Below are 17,970 nucleotides of genomic sequence, written 5' to 3'. Positions count from 1 at the left end.
AAATGGAATGAAATATATCATGGTTGTGACTAAGGACAGTTTCATTAACACAAGTCCACATACCATTCTCTATCTTAAATCATATATGAATTTTTCATGGCTTGATTTTGTTTTGTTTCTGGTTGGAAAGTCTTTATTCTCTATACTTTGTTTTATCTGTCATGTATTTTCTCACCACAAATCTATATTTTTACTTTCATCCATCCAAGAGTCAAGGTCTATGCCTTGGAAGAAGTTTTTCCTTTTATCTGATTTTTCTGGGGCTAATTGGACTGTTTTGAGAGTGTTCTTTAATACCATACTTCTAGGTTATAGGTAAGTTTTCTGTTTCCAAATTTTCAGAGTATCTAGAAATTCTGGTTAAGTCTGTATATAAGAATTTCACTGTAACTATTGAATTTATACTTTGATTTAAAAATTATGTTGTGATATTTTTTTTTTGTTAAGTGCTCATATAAGAGTAAATTTGGTCACCTTTGGATATAGAGAATGTTCTTTCTTATAACTATGATAAACAAAATGGCTTTGAAATCATCTGGGATGGGAGGCAGAGGTTTTTTTTTTTTTTTTTTTTGGAAGTATATCGAGAGGTGTGGAATTCAGATAATGGTCAGGGCCCTGGACAATCACAGATCATGAAGAATAGTTAAAATTTTATTTTATTTTTATCTTCCATTGTCTTTAAGCTTACTTCAGTGGGATAATTCCCTTTCCTTGCCCCTAGATGGCAACTCAGGCTGATCTGATGACTTTTCCCCTCTCCTAAATGATAAATAGTTTAGTCGTAATACCATGTCAAATTGCCAACACAGTTTTGACTTAATTTTTAGAATGTAACATTTAAGATATTGATGAAACCATTCAATTTTGTTTCCAAGATGTTAAAGCTGAAGTTCTTAGATGGTCTTGATGAAAATTAAACCTGACTTTTTTGGGGGGTATATTCATAGATTCTCTATCAGTTCCTTTAGGACCTGGAGATGGCTGGCACTGTATTTGACTCAACATCCTGTGTAATCATCTTTGGGTTAATTGTACAGTTCTTTGTGTTTGGTGGTAGACATCTGGGTTGTTGCTATTGAAATCTTTTGCAGTTTACCTCATCCACTGGCCTTCATCTTTCTGATGGGAAACTCACATGCCTTCCTCAGACTAACTCTAAACTGACACCGATGCAGCAGCAAATTGATTGCAATATAGATCATACACTCCTGACTCCATCACCGGAACAAGTAGTCAGCTCCTATCTTCCTGTGTAGATTTTCTTGTTTGAGAATCCAATGCAAATTCTTAGCTACTTTAATTTTCATATATGATAGTCAGACTTCTCCTGTACTCCTCAGAATTTCAGAATATATGAGGCCAAGATCTCTCAGTAATTCCCCTGAAGCTTTCATAGTTTACCTTAATGTGAAGGGCTAAGAGGTGCATCTCCCTTATGTCCTCCAGAGGGAGGGAAGTTACTGGTAAGGCACTATGAAAAATCTTTCTTTACCGAAGTCTTCCTTCTTCCCTAACCCTGACTCCTTATATATTCATGAACTTTGTACAAGATTCTGGGGACATTTGATTGTAAATTTGTCTGGGGCATGTAGTAGTCTTCCACACAGATTCCATTACTGGTTTTTGTTTTTCTTAAATATAACTTGAGTAATTTTCTTAAAAAGTCTGTTATAGTTTTCCACAGTTAGCAAACCACTGATCAGATGGTACAGGTTCAGTTAAAAAATAAAGGACAGCCCAGCTAGAAAAACTTAACTTTATAAAATTAAGAATTTAAAGATTTTTTTAATCTGTTTTTCTACTTATTACATTCAGAGAGTTGACCTGGAGTTCAAACCAAAAGTAAAATTTATGCCCTTATTGAAAATCTAGGGAAAATTGCCTTTCACATGACCTACGGAAATAACCTTCATTTTCTTATAATCAAAAATAAATTCAAATCAGTTTCTGTTCTCAGGTTGAATATTAATATTCAGAATATTTTCTGTGCTATGGAATATATTGTCTATTTGGTGATTTGTTTAAGGTAATTGTTCTTGTGTCTGCTTATGTTTGAAATTGAAATAATGGAAAATAGTACTGTTGATATTTCAATAAATGGTCATAGACTTTTAGGAATAACCTCAAAGGTCATTTAGTTCAACATTCTTGCTTCATAGATAAATATATAGTAATAACAATACTCATATGGAGCTTTTCAGGATGTGAGAATCCAAAGAAGTTATTAGCCTTGTTCAAGGTCAAAGAGACTTGCACGTTTCTGAGTTCTCAACCTACTTTTTTATATTACATGGTGATTGGGACACCTAATTCAAGCTGGAAAACTGAGTGATAAAATTTTTTGCTACAAAGTGAAATAAATCAAAGAATTATATTTTTGCTCTAGGCCTCAAAGAGGCAACTACAAATATACTGGTTATTAGCATTATGAAAAATATCATGATAGTTTCCTTTTGATTCCAGGAGCAAACCCAATGAGATCTACATAAATGAAAGGACAAGGCACATAATGTAATGGAATGTGTGTACCTGAGCTTCCAAATATTTAGGTGATAGGATTTTTCAGTTCTAAGGAAAATGAATATTTCATTTTTAATTAAAGACCTAATAGATCATTTAGAAATAGATTTCTCATAATTTTTAGTTTCCTCTTTTATGTCAGCATTGTCATAAAAATGGTTATTCAGTTATTCAGCATATTAATAATCAGGACATTGAAATACGCAATTGTTTTTGATAGTGTGGATTCTTCCCTTGGATTTTGCTTACCTAGTCAGGATATAATGAAAATCATTCTGCCTCAGATCTTTTGTCATTACTGATACTCTCAAGGTGGTTTCAATAGCTAGAGAGAGACGCACTGCAAATACCAGGGGAATTAAAAAAAAAAGTTGTTTATAGGCTACTTATGTGCAAATGAAGGCATTTAATTGTAGTGTGTCTTCCATGATAAATGGGGGGAAAAATCTTGAATAAATTTCCCATTATAAAATAAGAAATTGTCATGCCTTGCCCTTTTCATTTGCTCCTTGAGAAAGGTGAACTTCTCTAAAAAAATGTATACTGGTAGAGCTGCTTTTATTCAGCTAATGAACTACAGGAGCTTGGGAAATGGCACTGTGTAGAATGGTATTAGAGAGCGGAAATAGAAACATGTTTACATTATTAATTTAATAGGATTTTTAAAAAAACAAGTTTTCTTCTCAATTTTATGTAGCAATTCATGAGTAACATTTAAGAGGCGGGCAGAAGCATTGTATTGGGTCCAGCATTGGCTTGGACAACCACATAGTGTCTCATCAAGGACCAAGTTCCTCCAGGCAAGTAGGTCCTTTTCAGATCAGAAGTTTGCTTTTTGAGTTCAGGGTTAAAGACCCACTAAATGTACCGGAAACTGTTTTCTGAAGTGTCAGCATAGCAGATACTGCCTTCTGGAAAAGAAACAATTCATTAAAGGTCCTGCCCAGTCAAGCTGTAGCAGACAGGATGTAAAATTGGTATATTAGAGTTGGAAATGGGATTTTTCTTTGAGCATTGAAGCTATTCCTTCTGCTCATACACAGGAAAGTTCTTTACTGGAAAAAGGGGGAAATTAAGTGTCATGTGAACAAGCAGCACTAGGCAAACAGTGGAAAAGTCAAGGACACAAGTATGATTATCAGAGAAAAAAAATCCTGTTTTTGTCCTATTTTCTAATATTTCAGTAAATTCGGTAAATTTTTCTTTAACAGTTCATATAGTTATGTTGCTATGAAAATCACTTTCATTATCAGTTTTTTTTTTTTTGCTATGACCAGCCTTGAACATGAGCAGTGATTTCTTATTACTGATGATTTTAAACTGTGAGATCCATTTACAGAAATAGTTCCAAACCACCTTTATCAGCCAATCAGTTTTCTTCTAAGCATGCCTATTGCAGATAATCTTTAAATTTACTCAGACTTCTTGGCTATGAAGTGTAATAAAAATCAATTGTTTCTGAAGAATTTAACTGCTGCATTTCATAAACAGAGGTTGGCTTTACCAAGTAGAGGCTTTTATTATTTTGCTCTAGGCTAAGCTTGATGTTGGATGGTGCAAGATTAGTTTTCCTACCACAGTAGTCTAGTTTAACATACATGAACCCAAAGAGCAGTATCTCTGAGGAGATGGTGTTAGTTTAAGTAAAACTACAAAACCATTTTGTGTGTGTGTGTGTGTGTGTGTGTGTGTGTGAGAAGATTTCAATGGGCCAAACCAAGTTAATATTAAGTTTTCTGTTGCCGACCTCATTACTTTAGTAGACGACTTGCATTAAGGGCAGTGAAGCAAGGAATCAGTAACCTGAGTGTTGGCCATTTCTGCAGTGCCACAGATACACATTTCATACAGTGTATGTGGAAATTATGTTTAGTGTGCTTTCTTAGAACATCTGTGCACTGGACTAGAAATTATGCCTTTATTATGATTCTTCAAGGTGTTGCAATTTCAAATTATGAGCAGAAACCATTATTATTAATAAGCAAACCCAGAAAACCAGCAAACTCTAAAGAGTCATTGGTTATCTATTACACTGAATGCTTGTGTGCACAAATACAGGTACAAAATTTATTCTGCCTTTGAAACTTCTGGAAAAAAACCACAAGGTACCTACCATTCATTACTCTGGAAATCAAGGGAGAGTTTGTAAACCTAGGTAAATCAGTAATAAGTTTTCTTTTTCAAAACAGAAAGAGGTTTGTACTTCTCAGAGAAGATTAAGTTTCTTTTATGTAGTGAGAAAATGTATTTCAAATGGCTCTTTCAGACATTTTTAGGGGTCTTACGTACTTTTCTAAACCCTCATTCATGCACTTTAATCCTGGGTGTCTTTTAAATTCTGAAGGTGTTGAATTTTGAAGTCACTTAGTATATATGAAGGTGAGCCTAGGAACCCCTTGGTGGCTTAGTCGGTTAAGCATCTGCCTTTGACTTGGGTCATGATCTCAGGGTCCTGGAATCAAGCCCCAAGTCGATTAGGCTGAGGAGGGAGGCTGCTTCTCCCTTTTCCCTCTGTTCATGCTCTCTCTCACAATCTCTCTCTTTCAATCAAATAAATAAAATCTTACCAAAACAACAACAAGGTGAGCCTGACCCATGGCTGTGACATTTCTCTGTAGCTCACTTTAACTATATAGAATGTATTACTCTTTATCTTCTGAATGAGAAAATCTCTAATAACCCTTTTCTTGGTAAATATTTGCTAATTGGCTCATTGATGAAGTCGAGTGAGGACACTCACAGTGCTAAGGAATCAGGGAGTAATTAATCTACAGGGGTAAAGCTGAGGATTAACTCAGTTGTGTAATGGGTGTGGTAAGATGATACACAGAGTAAACTAATATGCCATCAGCAACATAATGGCTTTTTAAGGTTAGCTCACGTTCCCTTTTCCTGAGCCTCTGTAGAATCACAGCGCAATACTGTGATGTATAAGAAATATATACTGGGGCATCTGGGTGGCTCAGTGGTTGAGTGCCTCCAGTTCAGGGTATGATCCTGGGGTCCTGGGATCCAGTCCCACATCAGGCTCCCCACAGGGAGCCTGCTTCTCCCTCTGCCTATGTCTTTGCCTCTCTCTGTGTGTCTCATGAATAAATGGATAAAATCTTCAAAAAAGTACATATTTCATCATTCAAAGCTAAATTAAAATACATTTCTTATTTATATTTTGTCCACATTTCCTGGCTCAGAGATCCCCAAACCCTGGGCATTTCCTCAGCACAGGGAGTGATAAAGTTGTCTTCTGTTATATCCATGAGATGACTTTTGGAAAGCAGCAAAGAATGGGGGCAGGTTGCTGCAGAAGTTTTGGTCCTACCCACCACTCTACCTTCTCCAAGGAGGGAAGAGAGGCTGGAGGTTGAAACAATCATTAATAGCCAATAATTTAATCAATCAGGCCTATATAATGAAGCATCCATAAAACCCCAAAAGGAATTGGGTTCGCAGAGCTTCTGAGTTGGTGAACACGGGGAGATCAGAGACAGGGCCTCCTAGAGAGGGCATGTGAGCTTGGAGTCCTTTAGCCATACCTTGCTTTATGCATCTCAGCCATCTGGATGTTCCTGAATTTTATTCTTTATAATAAACTGCTAGTCCAGTAAGTAAAAGGTTTCTCTGCATTGTGTGAGCTGCTCTAGCAAATTAATCAAATCCGAGAAGGAGATCACGGGAACCTGTGATTTCTAGGGAGTTGGTCAGAGGTAAAGACTACAACTTGGGCTTGGGCTTGGTGTGGTGATTAGGAATGAATGATTCACTGCAACCTCCAGTCTATAACTGGTTATTCAGAAGTATTGATGACAACCTGGTCTTGTCCCTGGCAACTGAAGGGGACGGGGAGGGAGGGGGCATGTAGTCTTGTAGGACTGACCCTTAATCTGTGGAAACTGATGCTGTCTTCAGGTGGATAGTGTCAGAATTGGTGGTGTCCAAGAATTGTTTGTCAATATGGAGGAACACATCCCTACCCCTGCCATCACATTGGAAACTATCAGAATATGCGAAGGTAGGCACCAAAGTGGATGTCCCTTTTTCACATTTGTTCTAGAGAACATTTTACGCTAAGTGAGGTGATTTACTGAAATTTCAGATGCTGCTTATTGTGTTTATTCCATTAAACTAGGACTATATTTCTGGTTCATGCAAGCACTAGCTTATTGGTCACCATTTTATGCCCATATTGTCTTTGAACTATTCTTTTTGGATACCTCTGGTCAGGAACTCACAGGTTGTTTGCAGTTGAGGTGAATCAGTGTACATTCATAGTGGCTGGGTTACTATCAGTGAATATCATTCGTGCAGTTTGGGAACAATCCTACTTATTCCTACAAATCTCCAATGTTATGAAACTGTCTTATTATGGGAATCATTGAAAATAACCCAAACTCACAACTACACTTAAAAAAAATAAAGTAAAACTCTGAGTCTTAGAGTCCTGACCTAAAAGCAGGTACCATTTATTGAGATCCTCTTGTGGTAGGAAATTTTACATAGCCTTTTTCCCCCTATTGTCTGAGGTTATTTTGACACACTGAAATTCCAGCACTGTAATTTTTAAGTTTGATTTTGAGAATTCCTATTTATTTCCTCTATGTTATTTGCTAAAAAAAATATATTTTTACATCTTGATGCCTTCTCAAGAACTTTGCTGACCCATATCAGGGAAAACAAAGTGTCTACTCCGGGCACTCTAATCTCTTAACAATGAGAGGAATTAATACAAACAAGACTATACAAATTCATCTATGAAGATTAAAAACTAGCTGAACAGAAAGATACAAATCTAAAAACAAAAAATAGACCACACACGTCATCTAGAACCAATCCTGGGGTTTTGAGCAAGGCTGAACCATGGAAACAATAAATGGTATATACATCTAAAAATCTGGGTAAAGAGCTATAACGTTTACTTTATTATTAGGGTGTTGAATTCCCCAAAGTAAACTCCTCTTACTTGTTTTCCTTAAGCATTTCTTTGTTATTCAAGGCCTCATTAAGAGCTTTTATGTGTTTTTCAGACAACTTTTGCTCTGTAATTTGGCCCCCAGAAAGCCATTGTTTGTCAAAGTGATAATTTCCTTTCCTTTCCAATCCTTGGCTGGGATACCTTATAATGGGTTCCAAAGTATCCAAGGTCAGGCTCAATAATAAGCATTGTGATGGCTGTAAGAAGTGCTGAAACATCTGAGGAAGGTCTAGTAGGGTGGGAGAGGTAGCAAGGACCATCTGGTGAAATTATTTCCAAAGGGAGTTGTCAGTAAGCTCTAAATTAAGGCAAAGCTTGGTTTAAGCAGAGATTGATAACTGAGAGGTTCTGCTTAGTTACTGGTCCTGTCATTCAAATGTAAGGCATTAGTGCTGTGGATCTAGGCAAATGGTCTTTGGAGAGAAGACTGAAGTGATTAGCCTTGACCAAGAGGAACAACACACAAATGATAGAGGGGTTAGTGAAGTCAAACTCAGGGTTTCCAGAGAGATGCTATATAAAGTAAAAATTGGATTACTATGCAGGAGTTTGCCAGAAGCTCAGTCATTATGGTTGGCAACACACAGATACCCAGAGTCCAGCAGGTAAACTTTGGTATTGGATGAGATTATGGGTTCAATGGTCAAATTACTAGAGCCCAACTGCAAGTTCTGAACTCAGGGGATAACTTTGTGTGAATTATTTACTCTCTGAGTTGCTTTTCTTTATCTTCAAAGTATGGATTATTAAATTATTGAAGTGAGTGAAAGTACTTGGACACAAATAACAATGAAGTTTGGAAAATATGAGTTAAGTACTGCTTTGGCAAATTGTTTTTGCATGTGGTTTAGGGCTGAGGTGTAGGACTCAAGTGATTGTAGTTGACAAGATCATGAGACATCTGGTGATCTTGAATGTCTAATACTGCAATGGAGTTTCGCATTCTGACAACTGAGCAGGTGATAATAGCTAGGACAAGATGACAACCACGAACATCTTGCTGCAACTCTTCTGCATCAGCATAAATGTGTTGTGTACTCCCTCTGCCTTCTCAGTGACACTTCCACTCTCTCTTTTCACGTTTGCCTTATTCCATTTCCACATTTTTGTCTATCAGTATAAGTTCCACAGTTATGCTCTTCATCTCATGAGCAAGTCCTCTGTTGGGTATGAGTGTGTATATATGATTACAGATGCATTCATTATGAAAAGGAAGGATAGATTCCTAGTTAATAGGTTTTTTTATGTTTATAAGAAAAATGAGCAGAAAGTAAGAATATATAGGATACTCCCAAATCCTTCCCTATTCCCACCATGTTCCCTATCACTTATGTCTCCTATTAATAACATACATTTATTATAACTGATGAGCAATGCTGGTTACCTTAATAACTACAGTATGTAAATTTTGACATTAGTGAACAAGGCTGCTATAAACATCAGTGCGTAGGTTTTTCTGTGGATATAAGTTTTCAATTCATTTGGGTAGGTAGAAAGGATTATAGGGTAATCCTATAGTGTTTAGTTTTTTAAGAAACTGCCGAACTGCCCTCTAAAGTCACTGTATCACTTTACATTCCCACCAGCAACAAATGAGAGTCCCTGTTACTCCATGTCCTCATCAGCATTATGTATGTGTCTATGGATTCTTTTAAACAATCCAGCTTCTTGGAATTTTAATATGTAGTTGCTATAACAAAAAGACCTGAAATGTTCACTGACTTAATTTATTTCTCTCTTGTGTAATCATCCACTGTGGTATGATAGTGGAACTATAGGCCACACTTATTCAGGAACCAGACTGAAATTGGCTCTATCATCTTCAGATCTTCTGAGGTTACTCATCAACATTCCAGGGAACAAAAGGGGGAAAAGTAGATGGAGGTATTTCAACCCCTTTTCAAAGGTTTCTGCCCATAAGTGTTACCAGCTACTTCTGCAACTCTTCCAGTCATGAAAACTAGTTACATGACTATACCTAACTGCAAAGTCAGCTGGGAAATGTAGTCCTTGTCTGGTTAGTGTCTCTGAGGCAACAACTCTATTACTGAGTAAGATCAGAGCACATTTTGAAGAATGTCTAGCAATACTCTACACATTTGCTGAGACAGTTCATTGTATCAGTTGTGATCAAATAACTTCCATTATTCCATCCTTTCAAGCAATAATCGCAATGCTGTTCAGATGGAAAAACAGCAAGGACTTCCTGGAATCAGTGATGTTTAGGCGTAGCTTTGCCTATTATGTCCTTGGATGGGTTGGCCTTTAATATTGGACCTCCTTAGTAATATTTTCCCCAGTGTTTGGATAAGATGACTGAGTATCCAGTTTCCCATCTTCTAGAAAGTTGTGCTTTTGAGGAGGAGAAAGCTAGTCTGTCTTAATTGGCAAATGAGAAGCCTACAATACACTTTTCAGCATATTGATTCTGGTGGGGGAGGGAGGTTGAAGGGGATAGTAAGAAAATAATCACAGGTTTCAAAATCCAATCATCTCTGTGTACTCTTGTTGCTGTTCCCCTCCTTATGCACACAGTAATTTAGGTTTTGTTTTGACAGGAACATAGAGATATTCATAAACTGAGAGGCAGTGTTTCAAGATTTAGTAGGAATATCTTATTAGAAATAAAAAATAAGTGCCCCACATTTTTGAAAGCATGGTAAGGCAATGTACTAATCTTCATTAGTTGACTGGAATCATGAAGACTGTTTACAAATAAAGGTTAAATAAACTCATGCCTTTAAAAGATAATCCGATTATGTATTTTATTGACCAGTCTTTCCAATCTGGACTGCTATTAAACCAAAAAAAAAAAAAAAAAAAAGCCACAGCCCACCGCCCCCCCCCCCCCACACCCTGAACCCCACAGTTTCTCTAGTTATTTAACCATACCAGTAGATTAGCAGGTATCAGCAATTTTATTGTTGGTACCAATAATAATAAAAATGTTCTCAGTTGGTACATTCCACTTTCATATTTGGATAGATGGATAGAAGGGAGAGAGGGAGGGAGACTAACAGGGAAGATGGAAAAAATAGCTTTGAACTAGACACATGAGTTTTAAAAAAGCAAGAAAACACTTGTTAGTTGTCACCAGTGTAATAATTGTTCATCAACAAGCTAGCAGTTCCCTAAAAGAAGTAAACTATAGGCAGATGCTGTGTATTCAATTTACAATCTGTAGTTGGTTTATGCCAAAACTCCAACAGGATTTAAAAACCTGGTTTTTTGAGACTCCTCTCTCCTTTAGGATCATTGGTAGATACCGAAGACACACTTGAAAATTAAAAAAAAAAAAAAATCAAAATTATCTCTGACAAACTAACTTTTGTTTTCTTGTTTGGAAATAGTTTCTTAAATGAATGAATGCTAAAGGCCAAACCTATGAACCTGATACTTCAGCTCTAACAAAATTTAATCTATGTATCAGCTTGTGAACACTCATTTGTTAATGTTAAATAAGCAACTGTTCATATATTTTAAAAACACAAATGTCCTGTTCATGTATTTGTACACTACACTGTTTAGGATCTAAGGAAGAGATTTTGAAAAGTGCTCAGTAATTGTTCTCTCAGTGAGAAAACATTTCCCCCAGCCCACAAAAGCCAGTCAAAAGAAACATGATTTGACCTTGCATTTATTCTTGAGGTATAATTGGTTCTCAAAACCAGAGATGTAGCTAGCTCGGCTTTGCCTTATTCTGAACATGTCTTTTAAACCCTTGTCTTTAAGAGCTACTTAACTTTAAGACTGTATTAGAATATCAGGAGGAGGATGCACAGAGCAACATAGTTACATAGTTTTATACAACATCCTTCCTCACTGTGGGACAGTTTACCCATAACCCTGTTTGTTGGCTTTTTTCTGTATACCTATTAGTGGATTCACTCCACATCTTCCTTATTAGGAACAACAAGGCAGACTGAAGATACTTCAGGAGTGTAACATTTTCATTGTTACATTAAAAACCAAAGAGCAACTCTCCATAAATAAGGCCAGTTTGAAATTGACCAATTTGTTGCATAAAGCTGCTTCTGAGTAACCAAATTGTGAGTGTTCAGGCTGTGGTCTCCTTGAATCCAGATGGTAGATCCCAATTTCAGTAATCTCTGTTGTCTTCGTTCCAGTATTCTCCTTTCTAGATCAAGAGGTGACAGTTCATGTTTATGGGACCAGGACATTTCAGAGACGGTATCTAGCACAGGGCTATGAGAAGAGACTTTGTCATAAAAATTAAGACTCCTCTGTGACCTAGGTCAACTATTTCTCTTCAGAAAAAAAAAATGGTATTGAAACTTGTTGACTTATGTTTGAAAATTTCATACACAGTATAATTATCTTTAATATCATGGTTCGGATTATGTGCTAACAAGAAAGAAAATCGAAGTACAGTCTTTCTAGTTTCTTGATAGTGACCATTTCAAATTAATCTTCTTATCTAGTGTATAGTGTTCTTATTAGATAGGTAGATAGTAGCTTCCCATGCACAAGAGGGGGATATTTGACATTCATTTCCAACCTAAATTGTAATTATTCATTGTTTAGTAATATAATAGTACAAGATGAAAAAGCTCAACAATGTGATATTTTTTCAGAAGTCTGGGAATTTACAAACAATGGTGGAGAGAGCTATACCCAACAATGATACTTTCCTTTTATAAATTACTACATATACTCATCAAATACCCATTAGCAAAAACAAGAGAGAATAAGGGTATTGTAGGTTGCTCTTAAAAATCATTTTGTTTAATTATATTTTCTGTTTACATGTAAAATGGAGATTAAAAATAATGCATTATAAGTATTCAGTCTTTTGGACTTTTCCAAAATATTTTCATTAAAAAAAACTTATATGATCCTCATAATAACCCCATAGGAAAGCAAATATAAATAGGATTAGTTCCTTTCATTAAAGATGAGCTAACCAGGGCCCAGAGAAATTATGTGACAAGTGTTAATTACATAGGCGATACGTGGCAGGGCAGAAATCGAATTTAAGTCTTGTGATTGAACTCACATGTCTTATTAACGTCCTATTTAAAACACATAAGTGAAACATATCCCTATGACTGTGTTTAACTCTGGCCTTTCCCCCTTGTCTTCCTAACTTGTGCGAAAGGTCTATACTTGAAGGCCTGTTTCCTCTGTCCTACTTGACTCTTGAACCCTTTTACAATTGCTTTTATTCATTTATTGAAACTCTTCTCTTCATGGTGATCACTGGTTTTCAAATACCCTCATGCAAGCTAATTTCATTTTTTAAGATTTTTTTTGTATAAAACTGTATCTTCTTTATTTTGCATACTTTAATCTCAGAACAAAATAAACACCACAATACACATCCAAACCCCTTGTCAAATGTCATGAGGGCTAGGGCTTAAGGCCCTTCTTTCCTGCCTCGAACAAAGACAGGAGGGGAAAAAAATCCACTAGACATCAGCAGAGGGAACCAGGTGAACTGGAGCCACTCAGGGCTTCTGGGGAGCCATGGGGACACTATACACAGGGCACAAGGTCTGCAAGGAGAAATTAATTGACTTCTTCCATGAGGGGGCATTCTCATCACCCTCAAGTGGAAGGATCTCATCAGGAACAGCAGCACTGGGTTCCTCTGCTGTCACTTGATCTTCATCAATGCCCAGGCCTAGCTTGATCGTGCTGTAAATGCGGTTGGAGTGAGTCTGGGGATTCTCCAGTGAGAAGCCAGAGGAGAGCAGAGCTGTTTCAAGCAGCAGCACCACCAGGTCCTTGACAGCCTTGTCGTTCTTGTCTGCCTCTGCCTTCTGCCGCAGCGTCTCCACAATGGGGTGGCCAGGGTTGATCTCCAGGTGATTTTTGGCCATCATATAGCCCACTGTAGAGTTGTCCCGGAGTGCCTGGGCTTTCATGATCCGCTCCATGTTGGCAGTCCAGCCATAGGTGCTTGTCACAATGCAGCAGGGTGAAGAAACCAGCCTGTTGGAGATGGTCACCTTTTCAACCTTCTTATCCAAGATTTCCTTCATGAGTTTGCAGAGATTCTCGAACTTGGCCTTGCTCTCCTCCATTTTCTTCTTCTCCTCTTCATCCTCAGGCAACTCCAGGCCCTCCTTGGTAACTGAGACCAGACTCTTCCCATCAAACTCCTTGAGCTGCTGCACGCAGTACTCATCGATAGGCTCTGTCATACTACCTCGAAGCCCCATTTCCGCACTTGCTCCACAAAAGCAGAGTTGGCAACCTGCTCTTTGCACTCACCGGTGATGTAATAGATGGACTTCTGAGTCTCCTTCATATGGGACACATACTCTGAAAGAGAAGTCATCTCATCTCCAGACTGGGAAGTGTGGTAACACAGCAGCTCAGAAAGGCAGCGCTGGTTAGTGGAATCTTCATGGATTCTAAGCTTTAGGTTTTTAGAGAATGCCTCACAGAATTTCTTATAGTTCTCCTTGTCTTCTGCCAATTCAGAGAAGAGCTCAAGGCACTTCTTCACTATATTTTTGCAAATGACCTTCAAGATTTTGCTCTGCTGGAGCATTTCTCGGGAGATGTTCAGGGGCAGGTCCTCAGAGTCAACCACACCACGGATGAAGTTGAGATACTCTGGTATCAATTCATCACAGCCATCCATGATGAACACATGGCGGACATAGAGTTTGATGTTCTTTTTCTTCTTGTTCTCAAAGAGGTCAAAAGGAGCCCAATGAGGGACGATCAGCAATACCCTGAATTCCAGCTGACCTTCTACAGAGAAGTGTTTGACTGCCAGGTGATCTTCCCAGTCATTAGTAAGGCTCTTGTAAAACTCTCCATATTCCTCCTGGGTGATGTCATCAGGGTTTCTGGTCCAAACGGGCTTGGTCTTGTTCAGTTCTTCTTGATCAATGTATTTTTCCTTAATCTTCTTTGTCTTTTTTTTTCTTGTCCTTCTCACTATCATCCTCCTCATCTGAACCCACATCTTCAGTCTTGGGTTCTCCTCATCATCTTTATCTTCTTCCTCTTTCTCCCCTTTCTCCTCCTCTGCCTCATCATCACTAATTTCTTTCTCTCATTCCTTCTTCAAATAAAGGGTGATGGGATAACCTATGAACTTGGAGTGCTTCTTCACCACTTCTTTGACATGTGTCTCCTCTAAATATTCTGTTTGGTCTTCTTTAAGATGAAGGATCATTTTGGTACCCTGGCCAATGGGCTCACCATGGTCTGCACGTACAGTGAAAGAGCCCCCAGCAGGAGACTCCCACGCATACTGTTCATCATCATTGTGCTTTGTGATAACAACCACTTTCTCTGCCACCAGATAAGCAGAATAGAAGCCAACACCAAACTGTCCAATCATGGAGATGTCTGCACCACCCTGAAGAGCCTCCATGAATGCTTCAGTGCCAGACTTGGTACTGGTTCCCAAGTTATTTATGAGATCAGCTTTGGTCATACCAATGCCTGTGTCCACCAGTCAGGGTGCGTTCCTGGGGGTTAGGGATGATGTCAATTTTCAGCTCTTTACTGCTGTCCAACTTGGAAAAGTCTGTCAGGCTTTCATAGCGAATCTTGTCCAAGGCATCAGAAGCATTACTGATCAACTCTCGAAGAAAAATTTCCTTGTTAGAAGAGAAGGTATTGATGATGAGGGACATGAGCTGGGCAGTTTCTGCCTGGAAGGCAAAAGTCTCCACCTCCTCCTCTCCATGGTGCACTTCCTCAGGCATCTTAAAGGAGAAGAGCTGCAAGCACTACAGACCACGGTGGGCAGGGGCTGCGTCCAGCTACGACGCTGCACCAAGGCTGTGCGGGGGTGAATCAAGAGAGTTTAAATTGTTATTTTTAAGTAATCTCTACACCCAGTGTGGGGCTTGAATCCACACCCTGAAATCAAGAGTCATAGACTCCATGACTAAGCTATTCAGGCACCCCTAATTTCATTCTTTATCCACTCTGAATATCATCTTTTATCCTTTTCTTTCTGTCCATCCATCTATTCATCCATACAACCATCCATCCACCCACCCATCTGCCTATTCATCCATCCTTCCATCTTTCCATCTTCCATTCATCCCTTCAGTGTAGTCTTCTGTTCTTCCAACTCTCTCAGATTACTTCTCAGTTTCCTTCACTAGCTGTGCTACAAAAAAAAAAAAAAAAAAAAACCAAAACAAAACAATATTTATCAGACTGTAGTCCTTCATGAGGCAACTGCCCTGTATCAGGGTCCCCAAGGCCACCGTCAGACTTAACAGTTTGCTGGAAAGACAGGACTCAGCAAAGCTGTTAGATGCACCATAACAGTTTATTACAGAGAAAGATTACAGTGTTAAATCAGCAAAGGGCAAAGGCAAAAGGAGAGACAATCCAGGGGAAACCAGGCACCATCTTCCAAGTGTTCCCTCCCAGTGGAGTTTCAGGGCAACTCGCTTCACTCCCTCAACAGTAATGTGTGATAACACATGCAAAGTGTTACAAACTGGAGAATTTCACTTAAGTCTTGTTGCCTCAGGATTTTACTGAGGGTCAGTGATATAAGTGTGCAGCAGCCACCATATTTCTGACCTCAGCTACCCAGTCTCCAGCCCCCACCCCCAGAGTTAAAAAAAACAAAAATTGTGTTCATCATAAATCATCGGGTCACACTGATACTGCATGGCCCAAGGCCTTAGGCATGCAAAAACACTTTTATCTGGCAGAATGTTCCAAGGTCATCTCCAGTGGCTGGTAATGGACCAGGCATAAATACAAACCTTACTGTGGAAGGTGCTAAGTTTGGACAAGTGGACCTGCTGAATTAACCCTTTCCTGCACACATTCCACTTATAGACCCTTCTGCCTCATGCTCTGACCTTGAAAATTTTTGTTTGGACCCAAAGTGGCCACACCTATCCTGAGGATAGATGATTTATGAGGCAACTTGGAGTATATAGAGAGGGATAGAAAACCATGGGGTTGGCATTAGGGAGATCCATTTGAGCTTTATACATTTTGTGTGCCCATGGATACATTAGATCTCTGATAAATATACACATTCAGTAAGTATTATTCTCTCACCTCTCCTGCAGTTTTGAAATTCTCAGATACGATTCTCATCCTTCCATAGTTACCACAGTGGTCCTTGCTATCTCTTGCCTGGATTATTGCAACTGCTTTATAATTGATCTTTCTGACTCCAAACTGAACAGCTGTGTGCACAGCACTCTCCTCCCTACCTGGCCAGCCACTGCAGTTCTAATTCATCCTTTATATGGCTGAACAAATTCCTTTGTTAAAAGGCATCTTTGATCATTCTACTCTCCTTGTCAAAAACCTTTTATGGTTCCCTGTTGCTCACAGATGAAAATTCACTGTGCTTAGCCCGGCAATCAATCCCTTCCGCAATCTGTTTCTCACCTATATTTCAAGATTTGTCTTCTTTTATTTTGCCTATGATGTATATTTTATTTTGAAATAATTTGAAGTTTTTACCTAGAAAAAAACTATCAATCTTTGCCTTTATGGGTTGTGTGTGTCTGTGTGTGTGTGTTGCTTTAGTTTTCATGGTTTATTTGTTTGCTTTTCTGGTTTTATGTAGATAGGTGCTTTCAAATCAAGACAAGAAAAATGCTGCCCATTTGAAAGTATTTTTTTATTCTACTTTTAAATTTATATTATGGTTTTGAAAATATTTGGTACCTGGAATTTCTTTGGGACCATGGTTTTTGATAGCTGTGTAACTTTGTTTTCCCACAATTTTTCCAGAAGTCTTATTGAAACTCCATTATCCATTACCTTTCAGTGGAACAGCATCATGAAATTAATTTCATTAATATATAGGTCTGCTCATTGACTTTCCATTGTTTTCCATTAATGTATTTATACATTTTACAATAAAAATCACTCTTAAAATTTCTCAGACTTTATGTATATTACTATATTGCCTTTAAAATACCTTGTAATTGTCCTTTTAAAATAATTTTGCTCTAGTATCACACATTTTCCCCCTTATATCTTTAAAATAAGCTTAACCTATTTAATTAAAATTTATTGAAATTTTAACTGAGATTACATCAATATTATGCATTACTTTATAGAAAATAGGTATTTTAACATATTTCATCTTTCCATATAGAAATACAGTATGTCACTTTAGATAATTAAGTCATACTTTATGTCCTTAGGTAAAATTTTAGAATTTTACTCCTCTGTTTTTTTCATATACTTGTTAGCTTTAATCCTAGATAGTTTTTTAAAACCAATTTTATTTCTTTAAGAAAGGTATCCATATAAATTATATCTTACTCATATAAAGGAAGGCTATTATTTCTTAACACATCAATCTTGTATCAGAAATATGTCATCTAAGATTGCATTCATATTTGAACAACATTTAAGGAAAGATGGCTTATTTGAATAATTTATTGGAAACTTTCCAAACCAGACTCAACAAGAGTAGAGTGCATCTCTGAGGGTTGAGGCAGTTGAAACAATTGGCAGTCTTTTCAGAGAGGATATTTTGGAGTCAGTGG

The 17,970-nt window shown here is 37.8% G+C and overlaps 1 long non-coding RNA gene and 1 pseudogene across 1 annotated transcript in view; one reads left to right on the top strand and one right to left on the bottom strand.

Moving 5' to 3' along the window:
• LOC140640852 (uncharacterized) overlaps nt 1-17,970 on the top strand; it is a 428,058-nt gene that overhangs the window by 172,905 nt on the left and 237,183 nt on the right. The gene's annotated exons all lie outside the window — the stretch shown is intronic.
• LOC140641193 (heat shock protein HSP 90-beta pseudogene) lies at nt 12,946-15,280 on the bottom strand (annotated as a pseudogene).

The sequence above is a fragment of the Canis lupus genome, chromosome 10 (assembly GCF_048164855.1).
Source record: "Canis lupus baileyi chromosome 10, mCanLup2.hap1, whole genome shotgun sequence".
In the NCBI taxonomy this organism is placed as follows: domain Eukaryota; kingdom Metazoa; phylum Chordata; class Mammalia; order Carnivora; family Canidae; genus Canis; species Canis lupus.
The sequence above is the reverse complement of the archived record's forward strand: the minus strand, read 5'-3'. Positions and strand labels throughout refer to the sequence as shown.